The sequence below is a fragment of the Salmo salar genome, chromosome ssa24 (assembly GCF_905237065.1).
Source record: "Salmo salar chromosome ssa24, Ssal_v3.1, whole genome shotgun sequence".
NCBI lineage: Eukaryota > Metazoa > Chordata > Actinopteri > Salmoniformes > Salmonidae > Salmo > Salmo salar.
The window spans coordinates 43,745,837-43,765,287 of NC_059465.1; the positions used below are offsets into that span (position 1 = coordinate 43,745,837).

General features: G+C 42.2%; 1 protein-coding gene across 3 annotated transcripts in view; it reads right to left on the reverse strand.

Moving 5' to 3' along the window:
- LOC106585937 (sodium-dependent phosphate transporter 2) overlaps positions 1-19,451 on the reverse strand; it is a 120,923-nt gene that overhangs the window by 90,603 nt on the left and 10,869 nt on the right. The gene's annotated exons all lie outside the window — the stretch shown is intronic.

Below are 19,451 nucleotides of genomic sequence, written 5' to 3' on the forward strand. Positions count from 1 at the left end.
GGCCCACTCCTCCATACAGACCTTCTCCAGATCCTTCAGGTTTCGGGGCTGTCGCTGGGCAATACGGACTTTCAGCTCCCTCCAAAGATTTTCTATTGGGTTCAGGTCTGGAGACTGGCTAGGCCACTCCAGGACCTTGAGATGCTTCTTACGGAGCCACTCCTTAGTTGCCCTGGCTATGTGTTTCGGGTCGTTGTCATGCTGGAAGACCCAGCCACGACCCATCTTCAATGCTCTTACTGAGGGAAGGAGGTTGTTGGCCAAGATCTCGCGATACATGGCCCCATCCATCCTCCCCTCAATACGGTGCAGTCGTCCTGTCCCCTTTGCAGAAAAGCATCCCCAAAGAATGATGTTTCCACCTCCATGCTTCACGGTTGGGATGGTGTTCTTGGGGTTGTACTCATCCTTCTTCTTCCTCTAAACACGGTGAGTGGAGTTTAGACCAAAAAGCTCTATTTTTGTCTCATCAGACCACATGACCTTCTCCCATTCCTCCTCTGGATCATCCAGATGGTCATTGGCAAATTTCAGACGGGCCTGGACATGCGCTGTCTTGAGTAGGGGGACCTTGCGTGCACTGCAGGATTTTAATCCATGACGACGTAGTGTGTTACTATTGGTTTTCTTTGAGACTGTGGTCCCAGCTCTCTTCAGGTCATTGACCAGTTCCTGCCGTGTAGTTCTGGGCTGATCCCTCACCTTCCTCATGATCATTGATGCACCACGAGGTGAGATCTTGCATGGAGCCCCAGACCAAGGGTGATTGACCGTCATCTTGAACTTCTTCCATTTTCTAATAATTGCGCCAACAGTTGTTGCCTTCTCACCAAGCTGCTTGCCTATTGTCCTGTAGCTCATCCCAACCTTGTGCAGGTCTACAATTTTATCCCTGATGTCCTTACACAGCTCTCTGGTCTTGGCCATTGTGGAGAGGTTGGAGTCTGTTTGATTGAGTGTGTGGACAGGTGTCTTTTATACAGGTAACGAGTTCAAACAGGTGCAGTTAATACAGGTAATGAGTGGAGAACAGGAGGGCTTCTTAAAGAAAAACTAACAGGTCTGTGAGAGCCGGAATTCTTACTGGTTGGTAGGTGATCAAATACTTATGTCATGCAATAAAATGCAAATTAATTACTTAAAAATCATACAATGTAATTTTCTGGATTTTTGTTTTAGATTCCGTCTCTCACAGTTGAAGTGTACCTATGATAAAAATTACAGACCTCTACATGCTTTGTAAGTAGGAAAACCTGCAAAATCGGCAGTGTATCAAATACTTGTTCTCCCCACTGTATGTGTTACCACCCTGGGATCACTACTCATAAAGAACATTTATAATATATGTGTGTTGTCACCCTGGGATCACTACTCATAAAGAACATTTATAATATATGTGTGTTGTCACCCTGGGATCACTACTCATAAAGAACATTTATAATATATGTGTGTTACCACCCTGGGGTCACTACTCATAAAGAACATTTATAATATATGTGTGTTACCACCCTGGGGTCACTACTCATAAAGAACATTTATAATATATGTGTGTTACCAGCCTGGGGTCACTACTCATAAAGAACATTTATAATATATGTGTGTTACCAGCCTGGGGTCACTACTCATAAAGAACATTTATAATATATGTGTGTTGTCACCCTGGGGTCACTACTCATAAAGAACATTTATAATATATGTGTGTTGTCACCCTGGGGTCACTACTCATAAAGAACATTTAAAATATATGTGTGTTACCACCGTGGGATCACTACTCATAAAGAACATTTATAATATATGTGTGTTGTCACCCTGGGGTCACTACTCATAAAGAACATTTAAAACCTTTATTATTCAAAAACATAAAATACCGTCCATTCTTTTTAGAAATACCGTGATATTATATATATATTATATCCGGATCAACTATAAATCAGCTGTAACCTCTCCCTATTACAGTGACGTGCTCTCAAACATATCCTCCCACACTCTCACACAGACAGACAACTTCATGTTTCACAAGGGCTGCCCTGATTGGCTAGCCTGACCCCCAAGCTGCGCTGATTGGCTAGCCTAAGCCCCCAGCTGCGCTGATTGGCTGGCACGAGCTACAAGCTGTCCTGAATGGCTGGCACCTTGCCCACTGATAGGCTAGGTGGAGTTTTTGCCTTATTGCTCACAACTGTCCAATCCTCTCAGATTTCCACAGGTGTCTAGAGAGAGTAGGGGCTACAGGTTGTTTCTGGACAAGACTTTCCATCCCAACCGCCAGCTTAGTCTTTCCACAGCACTCATTTCTCTGTGCTACTATATGACTACAGCAACAACAAACAACTCCAGGCGGCTGCCTGTGACTCAGTGGAACCCCATCCAGTGAGTTGGGTCTGTCCGTAACTACAATCACTGTAGCTCATAGTTTGTTGGTAACCTAAGCCTCATAGTCATTAGCATAGTTTACAGCAGGGCACGAGAACAGAGAGACGCTGTGTGTCACAATGCTTCGATACACATTTTACCAGTAAGGAACACAGAATCAGGGCTAATGACGGCCAACTAGCCACAGTAAAGTAGGCCAAGACTAGACCAGGACACTAGGAATCAGGGCTAATGACGGCCTACTAGCCACAGTAAACTGGGCCAAGACTAGACCAGGACACTAGGAATCAGGGCTAATGGTGGCCAACTAGCCACAGTAAACTGGGTCAAGACTACACCAGGACACTAGGAATCAGGGCTAATGGTGGCCAACTAGCCACAGTAAACTGGGTCAAGACTACACCAGGACACTAGGAATCAGGGCTAATGGTGGCCAACTAGCCACAGTAAACTGGGTCAAGACTACACCAGGACACTAGGAATCAGGGCTAATAATGGTGGCCAACTAGCCACAGTAAACTGGGTCAAGACTACACCAGGACACTAGGAATCAGGGCTAATGGTGGCCAACTAGCCACAGTAAACTGGGTCAAGACTACACCAGGACCACGTAGAACTGATCCAAACATACCAGAGTCGGCATGGGAACCTGACCCAATGTCCTTCATCACTCCTCTTACCCCTCCCTTTCCTATTTGCTTTTCAATGTCTCATCCAATAAAAACAATAACAAAAATGGTGAGAAGTTTTTTTATTGAGCCAAGACCAGTCGTGAGCAAACTCACTAACCTCTACTACACCGTAACCCAAAATACTCAAGAAGCAACGTCAATACCACGAACTCAAAGCATATCTAGACCAGGGTTGACAGGTCTACTTTTAAGAAGACAGTAGTAAACATTTACATTTTAGTCATTTAGCAGACGCTCTTATCCAGAGCGACTTACAGTAGTGAATGCATACATTTAATGCATTTTTTTCCCCCCATACTGGTCCCCCGTGGGAATCGAAACCACAACCCTGGCATTGCAAACACTGTGCTCTACCAGCTGAGCCACACGGGACTGAAGTAAACCGAGCCAATACCAGAACAGCTCTAGGGAGACTGGGCTAAAACCTGACCAGAGCTATGATGTGATGGTGTGGATCTATGGAACAGGACAGACAGACACACAGACAGACAGACAGACAGACAGACAGACAGACAGACAGACAGACAGACAGACAGACAGACAGACAGACAGACAGACACTAGAAATTATTGCAACACTAAAGCCAGGATACAACTAGTACCATATTGTATTTATTCTTACTTATTCTCATTATTATTAGTTGCAATTGCTGTTAATATGAGTGCCAATATTAAAATCATTATTATTGCTTTATTACTCAACAGTCTCAAAGTACATTCCTGTCTATTTGTTGTTATGTTTACTTATACAACGCAAGTGTTTAACTTTCCATTCCATCAATTGAATTAACAGACAGAGACATGGGGAAAAGCAAGAAAGGGCGAGAGCGAGACACAGAGACAGGGCGAGACAGGGCGAGAGCGAGACGCCCTTACAGCTAACTGTGTAGCCTTGCTAACACCAGCCTCTCTACATCCTTACAGCTAACTGTGTAGCCTTGCTAACACCAGTCTCTCTACATCCTTACAGCTAACTGTGTAGCCTTGCTAACACCAGCCTCTCTACATCCTTACAGCTAACTGTGTAGCCTTGCTAACACCAGTCTCTCTACATCCTTACAGCTAACTGTGTAGCCTTGCTAACACCAGTCTCTACATCGATACAGCTAACTGTGTAGCCTTGCTAACACCAGCCTCTCTACATCCTTACAGCTAACTGTGTAGCCTTGCTAACACCAGTCTCTCTACATCCTTACAGCTAACTGTGTAGCCTTGCTAACACCATATCTCTACATCCTCACAGCTAACTGTGTAGCCTTGCTAACACCAGTCTCTACATCCATACAGCTAACTGTGTAGCCTTGCTAACACCAGCCTCTACATCCTTACAGCTAACTGTGTAGCCTTGCTAACACCAGCCTCTCTACATCCTTACAGCTAACTGTGTAGCCTTGCTAACACCAGTCTCTCTACATCCTTACAGCTAACTGTGTAGCAAAGCTAACACCAGCCTCTACATCCTTACAGCTAACTGTGTAGTCTTGCTAACACCAGTCTCTACATCCTTACAGCTAACTGTGTATCCTTGCTAACACCAGCCTCTCTACATCCTTACAGCTAACTGTGTAGCCTTGCTAACACCAGCCTCTCTAAATCCTTACAGCTAACTGTGTAGCCTTGCTAACACCCAGCCTCTACATCCTTACAGCTAACTGTGTATTCCTGCTAACACCATCCTCTCTACATCCTTACAGCTAACTGTGTTGCCTTGCTAACACCAGCCTCTACATCCTTACAGCTAACTGTGTAGTCTTGCTAACACCAGTCTCTACATCCTTACAGCTAACTGTGTAGCCTTGCTAACACCAGCCTCTACATCCTTACAGCTAACTGTGTATTCCTGCTAACACCAGTCTCTCTACATCCTTACAGCTAACTGTGTAGCCTTGCTAACACCAGACTCTACATCCTTACAGCTAACTGTGTATCCTTGCTAACACCAGCCTCTCTACATCCTTACAGCTAACTGTGTAGCCTTGCTAACACCATCCTCTCTAAATCCTTACAGCTAACTGTGTAGCCTTGCTAACACCAGCCTCTACATCCTTACAGCTAACTGTGTATTCCTGCTAACACCAGTCTCTCTACATCCTTACAGCTAACTGTGTATCCTTGCTAACACCAGCCTCTACATCCTAACAGCTAACTGTGTTTCCTTGCTAACACCAGTCTCTCTACATCCTTACAGCTAACTGTGTAGCCATGCTAACACCAACCTCTACATCCTTACAGCTAACTGTGTAGCCTTGCTAACACCAGCCTCTACATCCTTACAGCTAACTGTGTATCCTTGCTAACACCAGCCTCTCTACATCCTTACAGCTAACTGTGTAGCCTTGCTAACACCAGCCTCTCTAAATCCTTACAGCTAACTGTGTAGCCTTGCTAACACCCAGCCTCTACATTCTTACAGCTAAATGTGTATTCCTGCTAACACCATCCTCTCTACATCCTTACAGCTAACTGTGTAGCCTTGCTAACACCAGTCTCCCTACATCCTTACAGCTAACTGTGTAGTCTTGCTAACACCAGCCTCTACATCCGTAAAGCTAACTGTGTAGCCTTGCTAACACCAGCCTCTACATCCGTACAGCTAACTGTGTAGCCTTGCTAACACCAGCCTCTACATCCGTACAGCTAACTGTGTAGCCTTGCTAACACCAGCCTCTACATCCTTACAGCTAACTGTGTAGACTTGCTAACACCATCCTCTCTACATCCTTACAGCTAACTGTGTATCCTTGAAAACACCAGCCTCTACATCCTTACAGCTAACTGTGTAGCCTTGCTAACACCAGCCTCTACATCCTTACAGCTAACTGTGTATACTTGCTAACACCAGCCTCTACATCCTTACAGCTAACTGTGTAGCCTTGCTAACACCATCCTCTCTACATCCTTACAGCTAACTGTGTAGCCTTGCTAACACCATCCTCTACATCCTTACAGCTAACTGTGTAGTCTTGCTAACACCAGTCTCTACATCCTTACAGCTAACTGTGTAGCCTTGCTAACACCAGTCTCTCTACATCCTTACAGCTAACTGTGTTTCCTTGCTAACACCAGCATCTACATCCTTACAGCTAATTGTGTAGCCTTGCTAACACCAACCTATACATCCTTACAGCTAACTGTGTAGCCTTGCTAACACCAGGCTCTACATCCTTACAGCTAACTGTGTATACTTGCTAACACCAGTCTCTCTACATCCTTACAGCTAACTGTGTTTCCTTGCTAACACCAGCATCTACATCCATTCAGCTAATTGTGTAGCCTTGCTAACACCAACCTATACATCCTTACAGCTAACTGTGTAGCCTTGCTAACACCAGGCTCTACATCCTTACAGCTAACTGTGTATACTTGCTAACACCAGCCTCTACATCCTTACAGCTAACTGTGTAGCCTTGCTAACACCATCCTCTCTACATCCTTACAGCTAACTGTGTAGCCTTGCTAACACCATCCTCTCTACATCCTTACAGCTAACTGTGTAGCCTTGCTAACACCAGCCTCTACATCCTTACAGCTAACTGTGTAGTCTTGCTAACACCAGTCTCTACATCCTTACAGCTAACTGTGTATTCCTGCTAACACCAGTCTCTCTACATCCTTACAGCTAACTGTGTATCCTTGCTAACACCAGCCTCTCTACATCCTTACAGCTAACTGTGTAGCCTTGCTAACACCAGCCTCTACATCCTAACAGCTAACTGTGTTTCCTTGCTAACACCAGTCTCTCTACATCCTTACAGCTAACTGTGTATTCCTGCTAACACCAGCCTCTACATCCTTACAGCTAACTGTGTAGCCTTGCTAACACCAGTCTCTCTACATCCTTACAGCTAACTGTGTAGCCTTGCTAACACCAGTATCTCTACATCCTTACAGCTAACTGTGTAGCCTTGCTAACACCAGCCTCTCTACATCCTTACAGCTAACTGTGTAGTCTTGCTAACACCAGTCTCTCTACATCCTTACAGCTAACTGTGTAGTCTTGCTAACACCAGTCACTCTACGTCCTTACAGCTAACTGTGTAGTCTTGCTAACACCAGTCTCTCTACATCCTTACAGCTAACTGTGTAGCCTTGCTAACACCAGTCTCTCTACATCCTTACAGCTAACTGTGTATCCTTGCTAACACCCAGCCTCTACATCCTTACAGCTAACTGTGTAGTCTTGCTAACACCAGCCTCTCTACATCCTTACAGCTAACTGTGTAGCCTTGCTAACACCAGCCTCTCTAAATCCTTACCGCTAACTGTGTAGCCTTGCTAACACCAGCCTCTACATCCTTACAGCTAACTGTGTATTCCTGCTAACACCAGTCTCTCTACATCCTTACAGCTAACTGTGTAGTCTTGCTAACACCAGTCTCTCTACATCCTTACAGCTAACTGTGTAGTCTTGCTAACACCAGCCTCTCTACATCCTTACAGCTAACTGTGTATCCTTGCTAACACCAGCCTCTACATCCTTACAGCTAACTCGCTGTGTAGTCATGCTCAGCCAGGCTAGCATAATGGTGCACCTCTCCTCCAATTTTTTTTGTTGCAAAATCGTTATTAAAAAAAATATATATATATATATATGGATTTTTGTCAGACACAGAGACACAGCGAGACTGAGACTAAGCGACAGGATGAGACAGAGACCCCGAGACAGATACAGAGAGAGAACGAGACAGAGAGAGAGAACGAGACAGAGAGAGAGAGAGACAGAAATCAAGACAGAGAAAGAATTTGCGAGGGCACTAGAACAGTCTGCAGCACCCGGCCTCGCCCTACTAGACTCTGAAGTGAAATGTCTACTATTTGCAGATGATCTGCTGCTTCTGTCCACAACCAAGGAGGGCCTACAGTAGCACCTAGATCTTCTGTACAGATTCTGTCAGACCTGGGCCCTGACAGTAAATCTCAGTAAGACAAAATGGTGTTCAAGAATTCCAGAATTCTGCAAAAACATCCCCCATGTACAACGTAAAACAAAATTAAGATGATTCACGCCAATGATCAAAATCCGGAAAATACCTATTAAATTCAACAACCTTCTAAAAATAAGTAATTCTCAAACCTTCCATAACAAAGCCATCACCTACAGAGAGATGAACCTGGCGAAGAGTCCCCTCTGCCAGCTAGTACAGGGACTCTGCTCACTCAGACCTCACAGAGCCCCAGGACAGCAACACAATTAGACCCAACCAAATCATGGAAACAAAAAGATAATTACTTTACACATTGGAAAGAATTAACAGTGAAACCAGAGCGAACTAGAATGCTATTTGTCCCTGCACAGAGAGTACACAGTGGCAGAATACCTGATCACTGTGACTGGCCCAAAATTAAGGAAGCTTTGACTATGTACAGCCTCAGTGAGCATAGCCTTGCTATCGAGAGAGGCCACCATCAGCAGACCTGGCTCTCAAGAGAAGACAAGCTATGTGCCCATTGCTCACAAAATGAAGCGGAAATTGAGCTGCACTTCATAATCTCCTGTCAAATGTATGAACATAGAGACACATATTTCCCTCAGATTACACAGATCCACAAAGGATTTGAAAACAAATCCAATCTTGATAAACTTCCATATCTACTAGGTAAAATACCACAGTGTGCCGCCACAGCAGGAAGATTTGTGACCTTTTCCAACAAGAAAAGGGCAACCAGTGGAGAACAAACACCATAATAAATACAACCTATATGTCACATCCTCATCTGTTTCACTTGTCTTTTCTATATATATGTATTTATTTATTTAACTAGTCAAGTCAGTTAACCTGTTGGGGATAGGGGGCAGTATTTGCACGGCCGGATAAATCTGGTTTAATCTGGTTACTACTCCTGCCCAGTAACTAGAATATGCATATAATTAGTAGATTTGGATAGAAAACACTCTAAAGTTTCTAAAACGGTTTGAATGGTGTCTGTGAGTATAACAGAACTCATGGCAGTCAAAACCCTGAGACAAATCCTAACAGGAAATGGAAATCTGATGTGTGGAATCACTTCAAACCTTTGCCGTTGAAACACACAGGGACTTATTAATCATTTAGCATTTCCTAAGGATTCCACTAGATGTCAACCGTCTTTACAAAGTGGTTTGAGTCTTCTATGGTAGAAACTGACCCAAAGAGAGGCTTGGGAAGTTGGTCACAGGGGGAGGGCTATTACTACTATGACGCGGGCGCCCATGGGAACCCTTTTGTTCCGAAACGTTTAGTAAGACAATGCAATGGTCCGCCTTGAATATTATTGAAGCTCTGGTAGAAAAAGGCCCTAAAGATTTATGTTATACAACGTTTGAACGAACGTAAATATATATTTTTTGCACATTCGTGACGACAAGTCCCGCACGCTTCAGTACATTATGAGTAGCCTTCGGAACGCGCTAACAAGAAGGAACTATTGGGACATAAATTATTAACTTTTTCGAACAAAACTACATTTGTTGTGGACCTGGGATTTCTGGAAGTGCCTTCTGATGAAGATAATCAAAGGTAAGGGAATATTTACAATAGTATATTTGATTTTAGATGGTTCCAAGATGGCGCTAACCTGTATCGCCTAGCCTATTTTTCTGAGCATACCACGTCGTTTATTGCAAAGTGTGATTTCCCAGTAAAGTTATTTTTAAATCTGGCAAATGCGGTTGCAGTCACGAGATGTTAATCTATAATTCTTTGAATGACAATATTACATTTTAACAATGTTTTCGAATAGTAATTTTGTAAATTGTAGCGCTGATTCACCGGAAGCATTTGAGGGAAAATATTTTCTGAACGTCACACGTCGATGTCAAATGCTGTTTTTATATATAAATATGAACTTTATCAAACAAAAAATGCATGTATTGTGTAACATGATGTCCTAGGAGTGTCATCTGATGAAGATTGTCAAAGGTTAGTGCTGCATTTAGCTGTGTTTTGGGTATTTGTGATGCATCTAGTTGCTTTGAAAATGGCAGTGTGATTTTTTTTGGCAGGGTACTCTCCTAACAATCTAATGTGTTGCTTTTGCTGTAAAGCCTTTTTGAAATCGGACAATGTGGTTCGATTCAGGAGAGGTGTATCTATAAAATGGTGTAAAATAGTCATAAGTTTAGAAATTGAAGTTATAGCATTTATGAGGTTTTGTATTTCGCGCGACGCAAGCGTCCCACGTTCCCAGACAGGTTAAGAACAAATTCTTATTTACAGTAACAACCTAGGAACAGTGGGTTAACTGTCTTGTTCAGGGGCAGAACAAGAGATTTATACCTTGTCAGATCAGGGATTTGATCTTGCAACCTTTCAGTTCCTAGTTCAATGCTCTAACCACTAGGCTACCTGCTGATACTATATTTACCCATTTATTTATTTTCCCTTTCATACTTCAACTATTTGCATTTTGTCACAACACTGTACATAGCCATAATAACATTTCAAATGTTCTTTAATTTAACCAGTGGAGTTTTGTGATTAATGTTTATAGGGCTGGGCAGTATACCATTTTTTTTTACTATATACCGGTATTGATGCACGGACCAGTAAGAGTTTTTACTTTACCTTCTATAAAGGTGACTGGGTATTTTAATGTTTAGTTTGTTAAATGTGATACGCAGTGTGTAATGTCCATATTTATAGTTTACTTCGCTACTTGAGTCATCTTTCTCGGCTCTCTCCATGCCGCTTTCCACACAGACCTAGCCCAGCCCAGTCACTCAAAAAGCAAATTTGTTCTTCCCTTTACCACCAGACACTTGCTTTCAGTCTGCATGGTCAATGCAGCACGATGATGCCATTTCTACTTTGCAACATTTTTTTACAATTTAACAATCAGCAAAATATGACAGATAATTCCCCGTTATTCCTTCCACCTACACAGCATGCTACATGGGAGAACATCGTGCAAAACCCTTCCCTCCACAACACACGAACACACCCCTTCACCAGTATTAGCTTCAATGATTAACAACCAAAAAAAAACTAAACAGAATGACCTTCACATCCAATGCTAGAAAATAAATGATTCAATGCAAAAACAAATAATATTAATACATTAAATGAAGAAAATAATGAGGCAGCTAAGGCGACGACTCCAGAAACTGCTGAAAGTCCCCTCAGACATCAGTCAATCCAAAAGGGTTTATTAAGTAAATTGTACGTTATTTTTTTTCAGATGGAATATAGGAAGTTAGTTCTTGCTTGGCAGAGTGTTAAACTCTTCCATATAATAGCTGTGCATTTTTTGGCTGCAATGACTGCCAATTTAATGAATCTGGTTTTTTCCCCCTACCAATATTAACTGGTAGAACAGAGTCATCTCCAAGAAGAATAATGGAAGGATCTAGTGGTACAGTCATATTAGTGGCCTGCAATAAGATCTGAATAATATCTTCCCAATAATTGCCTAGTTCAGGGCACAATTGACCCACCCAATAAGAAAAATTGGTAAATCCCACCATCTATCCAATTCTTCCCTTTTTGAGAAGTGGAGTATAGTTCAGTTGATATGTCTTAATAATTTCAGATGGAATTTGCAATCCTTGATACGTCATTTTCTGAGGTCTCCAAGAAAACGGCTGGTCTAAGATCGGGTTCTGCATAGCTGCCCTGTTAAAAGGCATGATTATACTCTTCGATTTAGTGAGGCAAAGCAAAACGTCATCGGCATATAACGAGACCAGATGTTCACGCCCATCTATACGAACACCATGGATGGATGAGATCTAAAAGCTTCTGCCAGTGGCTCAATAGCCAAAGACAAAAGGGCTAGCGGGACAACCCTGTCTTATGCCACGTGATAGGGCGAACCGCGAGGAAACATTTACATCAGTCAGGATCTGCGCTACTGGACATTTATACAGTAATCTAATCAGACCTACATACTTAGGTCCAAAATTCATCCTCTGTAAAACTTCAAAACAGGTAGTTCCATTCTATGCAGTGAAAAGTGTTTTACTCATCTAATGAAGCCGCCACTAACAGATTCTTGGTCATTCTCTACATAATATTAAATCATCTCCTGATATTATCAGGAGATGAGCGGTTTCTTATAAAGCCCGTTTGTTCCCTATCAACCAAGTCCGGTAGAACCTTATCCAGTCTAAGAGCTATGAGTTTTGCAAGAATCTTATATGAAGTGTTCATTAGAGATATTGGTCTACACGACCCACAAAGCAGAGGATCTTTCCCAGGTTTTAACAAAACTGTGATCAGTGCCTGTTCAAGTGTGTCTGGGAGCTTTTCTGTCTCTATGGCATAACTAAACATATTGCGAAGAGGCTCAATTACTTTGGGTAAAAAAAGGATCTATAGAATTCAATAGGGAATCCATCTAACCCTGGTGATTTTCCCCCAGCAATGTTGAAAATTGATTCCCTAATTTCCTCAGATGTAATCTCTTTCTCCAAGTACTCCCTATCCTCATCAGTTTAAGCTTGTAAATTGAGTTTGTTCAAAAACTCATGCATTGTGGCAGGGGCATCCCCTTCAGACTTGTATATTGTTTCATTAAACTCCCTAAAGACTAGATTAATTTCCTCAGGACTGTGAACAACTGTGTTGTTGGGCAGCTTAATAGAGCTAATAACTCTACTAGCTTCCTCTCTCCTTATCTGCCAAGCAAGCAACTTTCCTGCTTTATCTCCATGTTCATAGTAGTTTTGTTTTGTTCTAAGAGCGTTCTCTGCTTTATGGGTGGTCAGGTTGTTATATTCCAATCGCTTTGAGTCTAATTTTTGTAGAGTTGAGTCATCAAATGTTATACTATGTTCATTTTCCAGATCTCAAATGTCTTTCTCCAACGAATCTACTTGAGTCTTATACATCTTACGATGCACCTGAACTAAAGGATATTATTATTTGCCCCCTCAGATATGCAAGGATAGCTTCCCATAAAATTAGGGGGGGAGGCAGAGTTGTTATTGGTGCTACAAAATATGTCTATATGAGTGTTCTGAAACGTTACAAATGTGGGATTATTTTGTAAGTATGTGCCAAACCTCCATCTTCTTGAGGGTGGCTGTGTTTTACTGACTGGTAATGAAGCCAGCAGGGCAGAATGATCTGATATACATCTTGGTAAGTACTTACACCCATTAGTTAAACTTCCCTTGGCTGCAGGAATAAGAAATAAGTCAATTCTAGAGTTACTGTTATGGACAGGGGAGTAAAATTAGTACTCTTGAACCTTTTGGTTGTGAACTCTCCATATGTCTACATTTCTGCTTTTAACTGCATGTGTGAGGTTGACACTATTAGAGGTAGATCTATCACTGGAAGGGTCCAGTATCAAGTTGAAATCCCCTGCCATTATTATCTCTGATGATGGGAACATTAATATTTTTACATTTTAGTCATTTAGCAAACACTCTTATCCATTTCATACATTTCCCCCCCTGTACTGGCCCCCCGTGGGAATCGAACCTACAACCCTGGCATTGCAAACACCATGCTCTACCAACTGAGCCACACAAGACTTAGGGACAGGCGTCCTGTTAACGGGACAGTTGTAAATCACGCAGCGCCTTGTGTCACCGTAGATTTTAGAGCAACAACAAATGTCGCTGCATATAAGTGTCTTATATCGGCTGAAAGCTTACATTCTTGTTAATATTACTGCACTATTCAATTTACAGTAGCTATTACTGCAATTTATTTTTTTTAACTTTTCGTCTGGACTTAGTGCCCGCGCCTTGTGCATTAGGATTAGTGTACTAAACGCGCAAACAAAAAGGAGGTATTTGGACATAAATATGGACTTGATCCAACAAAACAAACATTTATTGTGGAACTGGGATTCCTGGGAGTGCATTCCGATGAAGATCATCAAAGGTAAGGGAATATTTATAATGCTATTTCTGACTTCTGTTGACTAGCGCTGTACTCAGATTATCGCATGGTGTGCTTTCGCTGTAAAGCTTTTTTTTTTTTATCTGACACAGCGGTTGCATTAAGTATATCTTTAATCCTATGCATAACACGTGTATCTTTCATCAACATTTATGATGAGTATTTCTGTAAATTGATGTGGCTCTCTGCAAAATCACCGGATGTTTTGGAATCAAAACATTACTGAACATAACGCGCCAATGTAAACTGAGATTTTTGGAACAAAACATACATGTATTGTGTAACATGAAGTCCTATGAGTGCCATATGATGAAGATCAAAGGTTTTTGATAAATTTTCTCTATTTCTGCTTTTTGTGACTCCTCTCTTTGGCCGGAAAATGGGTGTATGTTTTTTTGTGACTAGGCGCTGACCTAACATAATCGCATGGTATGCTTTCACCGTAAAGCCTTTTTGAAATCGGACACTGTGGTGGGATTAACAAGAAGTTTATCTTTAAAATGGTGTATAATACTTGTATGTTTGAGGAATTTTAATTATGAGATTTCTGTTGTTTGAATTTGGCACCCTGCATTTTCACTGGCTGTTGTCAAATCGATCCCGTAAACGGGATTTGATCCATAAGAAGATAAAATCCTTTTTCATATCCTTAAAAAGGCCCTTATAGCATGCACGATCTATTTTGTATTTCCACTCGTTCAATTTGCAAAGAAAGGAATCTGTTAAAATCTAACCCTAAAACGTTGTTTCAACCAGTCACATCACGTTTGTATCTATTCCTCAGAGATCCTAGAAGGTAACAAGACTCCACTATATCACTAGGGGTGTAGTATATCCTATAGGACACCATATTTGGTCAGAGAGCGACGCCTTCATGTCACGCCGATGACGCGGGTGGTCTTCATTTGATCGACTGTATCTTTGTCAAATAAGCACCAATCGGGGTCAAACAAAGCTAGCTAGATAACCAATGAGCTGGGCTTTACGGGAGTATCCCTGTATATGTCGGTGCTAACCTTTTGTTATCTTTTGCTAACCTTTTGTAGGTGCTAACCTTTTGTGACAGCATGCCTTTTTCCTTTTGGACAAAAATTATGAAAGTTATGAAAACGGGAGTTATGAAAACGGGTTGTTTTGCAAATGTTGAATTTATAATATGGCTACTAATACTGGAAAAGCTAAATCAAAGTCCAAGTATACAGATTTGATGATATTTTTGCAGAAAAATGTAATATGAATGCAAATGTCTCCTTCACAATTTGCCCAAATGGGTGACTTCACACTAAATGTTATGTACTTCGCTCATACTTCAAGTTATCCGTATGAAACTTTGCACATACACTGCTGCCATCTTGTGGACACCATCGGAATTAAAACCAGAGTGATGGCTAGAACTGGGACCTTTCTCTTGCATTTTAAAGATGGTGGTAGAAAAAAAACGGTTGTTTTTTTTATTTGTGTTTTCTTCTATTGTGTTATATTCTCCTACATTCAATTCACATTTCCACAAACTCCAAAAACTGTTTCCTTTCAAATGGTACCAAGAATAAGCATAGCCTTGCTTCAGTGACTGGGCATTTAGTACCCCTAATGTTAAGTGACTGTGCATTTAGTACCCCTAATGTTAAGTGACTGTGCATTTAGTACCCCTAATGTTAAGTGACTGTGCATTTAGTACCCCTAATGTTAAGTGGCTGGGCATTTAGTACCGCTAATGTTAAATGACTGGGTATGTTTAGTGGCTGGGCATTTAGCACCCCTAATGTTAAGTGACTGGGCATTTAGCACCCCTAATGTTAAGTGGCTGTGCATTTAGCACCCCTAATGTTAAGTGACAGTGCATTTAGTACCCGTAATGTTAAGTGGCTGTGCATTTAGTACCCCTAATGTTAAGTGACTGGGCATTTAGTACCCCTAATGTTAAGTGACTGGGCATTTAGCACCCCTAATGTTAAGTGACTGGGCATGTTAAGCGGCTGGGCATTTAGCACCGCTAATGTTAAGTGGCTGTGCATTTAGCACCCCTAATGTTAAGTGACTGGGCATTTAGCACCCCTAATGTTAAGTGACTGGGCATGTTAAGTGACTGGGCATTTAGCACCCCTAATGTTAAGTGGCTGTGCATTTAGCACCCCTAATGTTAAGTGACAGTGCATTTAGTACCCGTAATGTTAAGTGGCTGTGCATTTAGTACCCCTAATGTTAAGTGACTGGGCATTTAGTACCCCTAATGTTAAGTGACTGGGCATTTAGCACCCCTAATGTTAAGTGACTGGGCATGTTAAGCGGCTGGGCATTTAGCACCGCTAATGTTAAGTGGCTGTGCATTTAGCACCCCTAATGTTAAGTGGCTGTGCATTTAGCACCCCTAATGTTAAGTGGCTGTGCATTTAGCACCCCTAATGTTAAGTGACTGTGCATTTAGCACCCCTAATGTTAAGCGGCTGGGCATTTAGCACCCCTAATGTTAAGTGGCTGTGCATTTAGCACCCCTAATGTTAAGTGACTGTGCATTTAGTACCCGTAATGTTAAGTGGCTGTGCATTTAGTACCCCTAATGTTAAGTGGCTGTGCATTTAGTACGCGTAATGTTAAGTGGCTGTGCATTTAGTACCCCTAATGTTAAGTGTCATAAATGTATATTTATTAGGTGCCGACATCTTTAAAGAAAATAAGAAAGAAAGAGATAGAAACTTAATTGCGTTGAGCGTATACAAATTGTACAACATTTAATTATGAAAGTAGAAAAGGCAACATCTCGTGAGCTAATACTCTGACCCTAACACAAACCCACCCAACCCCCCTCCCCAACTGAGCTAAAGAACCCCATATCCTTAGACGCTAGTCTTTAAGCTAGACGTACCTGCTATGCATAGCGTCGCCCGAATTAGGTTCATTCTAAATTATATGGATATGCCATTAAAAGTGCATTGGCTGTTCCCTGTAACATGAAAATGTTATCAAGTCGAGTCACAAAATAACATTTGAATCAAAGCGACAAACATCCACAACAACGACCGGAATATTTAGCTCCACTTGAGCATGTCTCCAAAAAAATATTTAAAAAATAACCGGAGGATATGTTCAAGGTAACCAATAGCGCTACCCGCACACCCCAATGTCAGCCAATCGGCATTCCCCAAGGTGCCCTAAAACCTGTGAAGCCCTTTTTGTGCAAAGCAATGATGATGGCACGTGTTTCCTTGCAGGTAACCATGGTTGACAGAGGAAGAACAATGATTCCAAGCACCACCCTCCTTTTGAAGTTTCCAGCCTGTTATTCAAACTCAATCAGCATGACAGAGTGATCTCCAGCCTTGTCCTCGTCAACACTCACACCTGTGTTAACGAGAGAATCACTGACATGATGTCAGCTGGTTCTTTTGTGGCAGGGCTGAAATGCAGTGGAAATGTTTTTGGGGGATTCAGTTCATTTGCATGGCAGAGGGACTTTGCAATTAATTGCAAATCATCTGATCACTCTTCATAACATTCTGGAGTATATGCAAATTGCCATCATACAAACTGAGGCAGCAGACTTTGTGAAAATTAATATTTGTGTCATTCTCAAAACTTTTGGCCACGACTGCAGACATGACATTGAAATGTCGCCATTATTTTTGAAACTTGTGACTAAAATGTACTGTTTATTGTTTATTTCAGTTTTGTTTATTCATTTCACTTGCTTTTGCCAATAAAGCCCATTGAATTGAGAGACAGACCGAGACCGAGAGAAAGACACCGAGAGAGAGAGACACCGACAGAGACCGAGAAAGACAGAGTCGCTCTGTGACAGGCTCGCTAATATCAGTCATTATCTTGGCACTCACTGAGGAGTAGCGTTGGCAGGACACTATGCAGCAACACACACACACACAAACAGCCATTGTGAAGTGTCGCATCCCACTCCCAAACACACACACAATCCTTTCACAGAGATTATAAGAGAGAGAGAGAGACAACAAGAGGGAGAAAGGCTAGAGGCCGTTTGAGGCAAATATTAAAAGACTGATGTTTCCTTCTTTTGAGGGTTTCAGTGAAATGGGTGATACAGAGCTGGCTACACACGTTACACTTCTATGCTGTCACTGTACTGAAATTAAAATGTAAATGGTCGCATATACAGATTTTCAGATATCGCCGGTGCAGTGAAATGCGTGTTTTTCTAGCTCCAACAATGACGCAATTCTTTCTTTTTTTAACACACAACTCAGAATTTCTAAGGGGGGGGGGGACTAGTAATGTCAGAGACATATAAATGTATATAAATGTATATAAATATACACACTTCGGAGAGTATTCAGACCCCTTGACTTTTTCCACATTTTGCTATGTTACAGCCTTATTCTAAAATTTAGTAAATAAATACAAATTCTCAGGAATATACAAACACAACACCCCATAATGACAAAGCGAAAAACAGGTCTACAAATCTTTCTAATTAAAAAAATACCTTATTTACATAAGTATTCAGACTATGAGACACTAAATTGAGCTCAGGTGCATCCTGTTTCCATTGATCTTCCTTGAGATGTTTCTACAACATGATTGGAGTCCACCTGCGGTAAATTCAATTGATTGGACATGATTTGGAAAGGCACACACCTGACCTTATATACACAGTTGACAGTGCAAGTCAGAGCAAAAACCAAGCCATGATGTTGAAGGAATTGTCCGTAGAGGTCCAAGACAGGCTTGTGTCGACGCACAGATCTGGGGGAAGGGTACCAACATATTTCTGCAGCACTGAAGGTCCCCAAGAACACAGTGGCCTCCATCGTTCTTAAATGGAAGAAGCTTGGAACCACCAAGACTCTTCCTTGAGCTGGCTGCCCGCCCAAACTGAGCAATCGAGGGACAAGGGCCTTGGTCAGGGAGATGACCAAGAACCCGGTGGTCACTCTGACAGAGCTCCAGAGTCCCTCTGTGGAGATGAGAGAACCTTCCAGAAGGACAACCATCTCTGCAGCACTCCACCAAACAGGCCTTTATGGTAGAGTGGCCAGATGGAAGCCACTCCTCAGTAAAAGGCACATGACAGCCCACTTGGAGTTCGCCAAAAGGCATCTAAAGGACTCTCAGACCATGAGAAACAAGATTCTCTGGTCTGATGAAACCAAGATTGAACTACTGTATTTGGCCTAAATGCCAAGCGTCACATCTGGAAGAAACTTGGCACCATCCCTACGGTCAAGCATGGTGGACGCAGTGTCATGCTTTGGGGATGTTTTTTCAGCGGCAGGGACTGGGAGACTAGTCAGGATCGAGGGAAAGATGAACGGAGCAATGTACAGAGAGATCCTTGATGAAAACCTGCTCCAGAGTGCTCAGGACCTCAGACTGGGGCGAAGGTTCACCTTTCAACAGGACAACGACTCTAAGCACACAACCAAGACAACACAGGAGTGGCTTCGGGACAAGTCTCTCAACATCCTTGAGTGGCCCAGCCAGAGCACGGACTTGAACCTGATCGAACATCTCTGGAGAGACCTGAAAATAGCTGTGCAGCGACTCTCCCCATCCAACCTGAGAAGAATGGGAGAAACTCCCCAAAT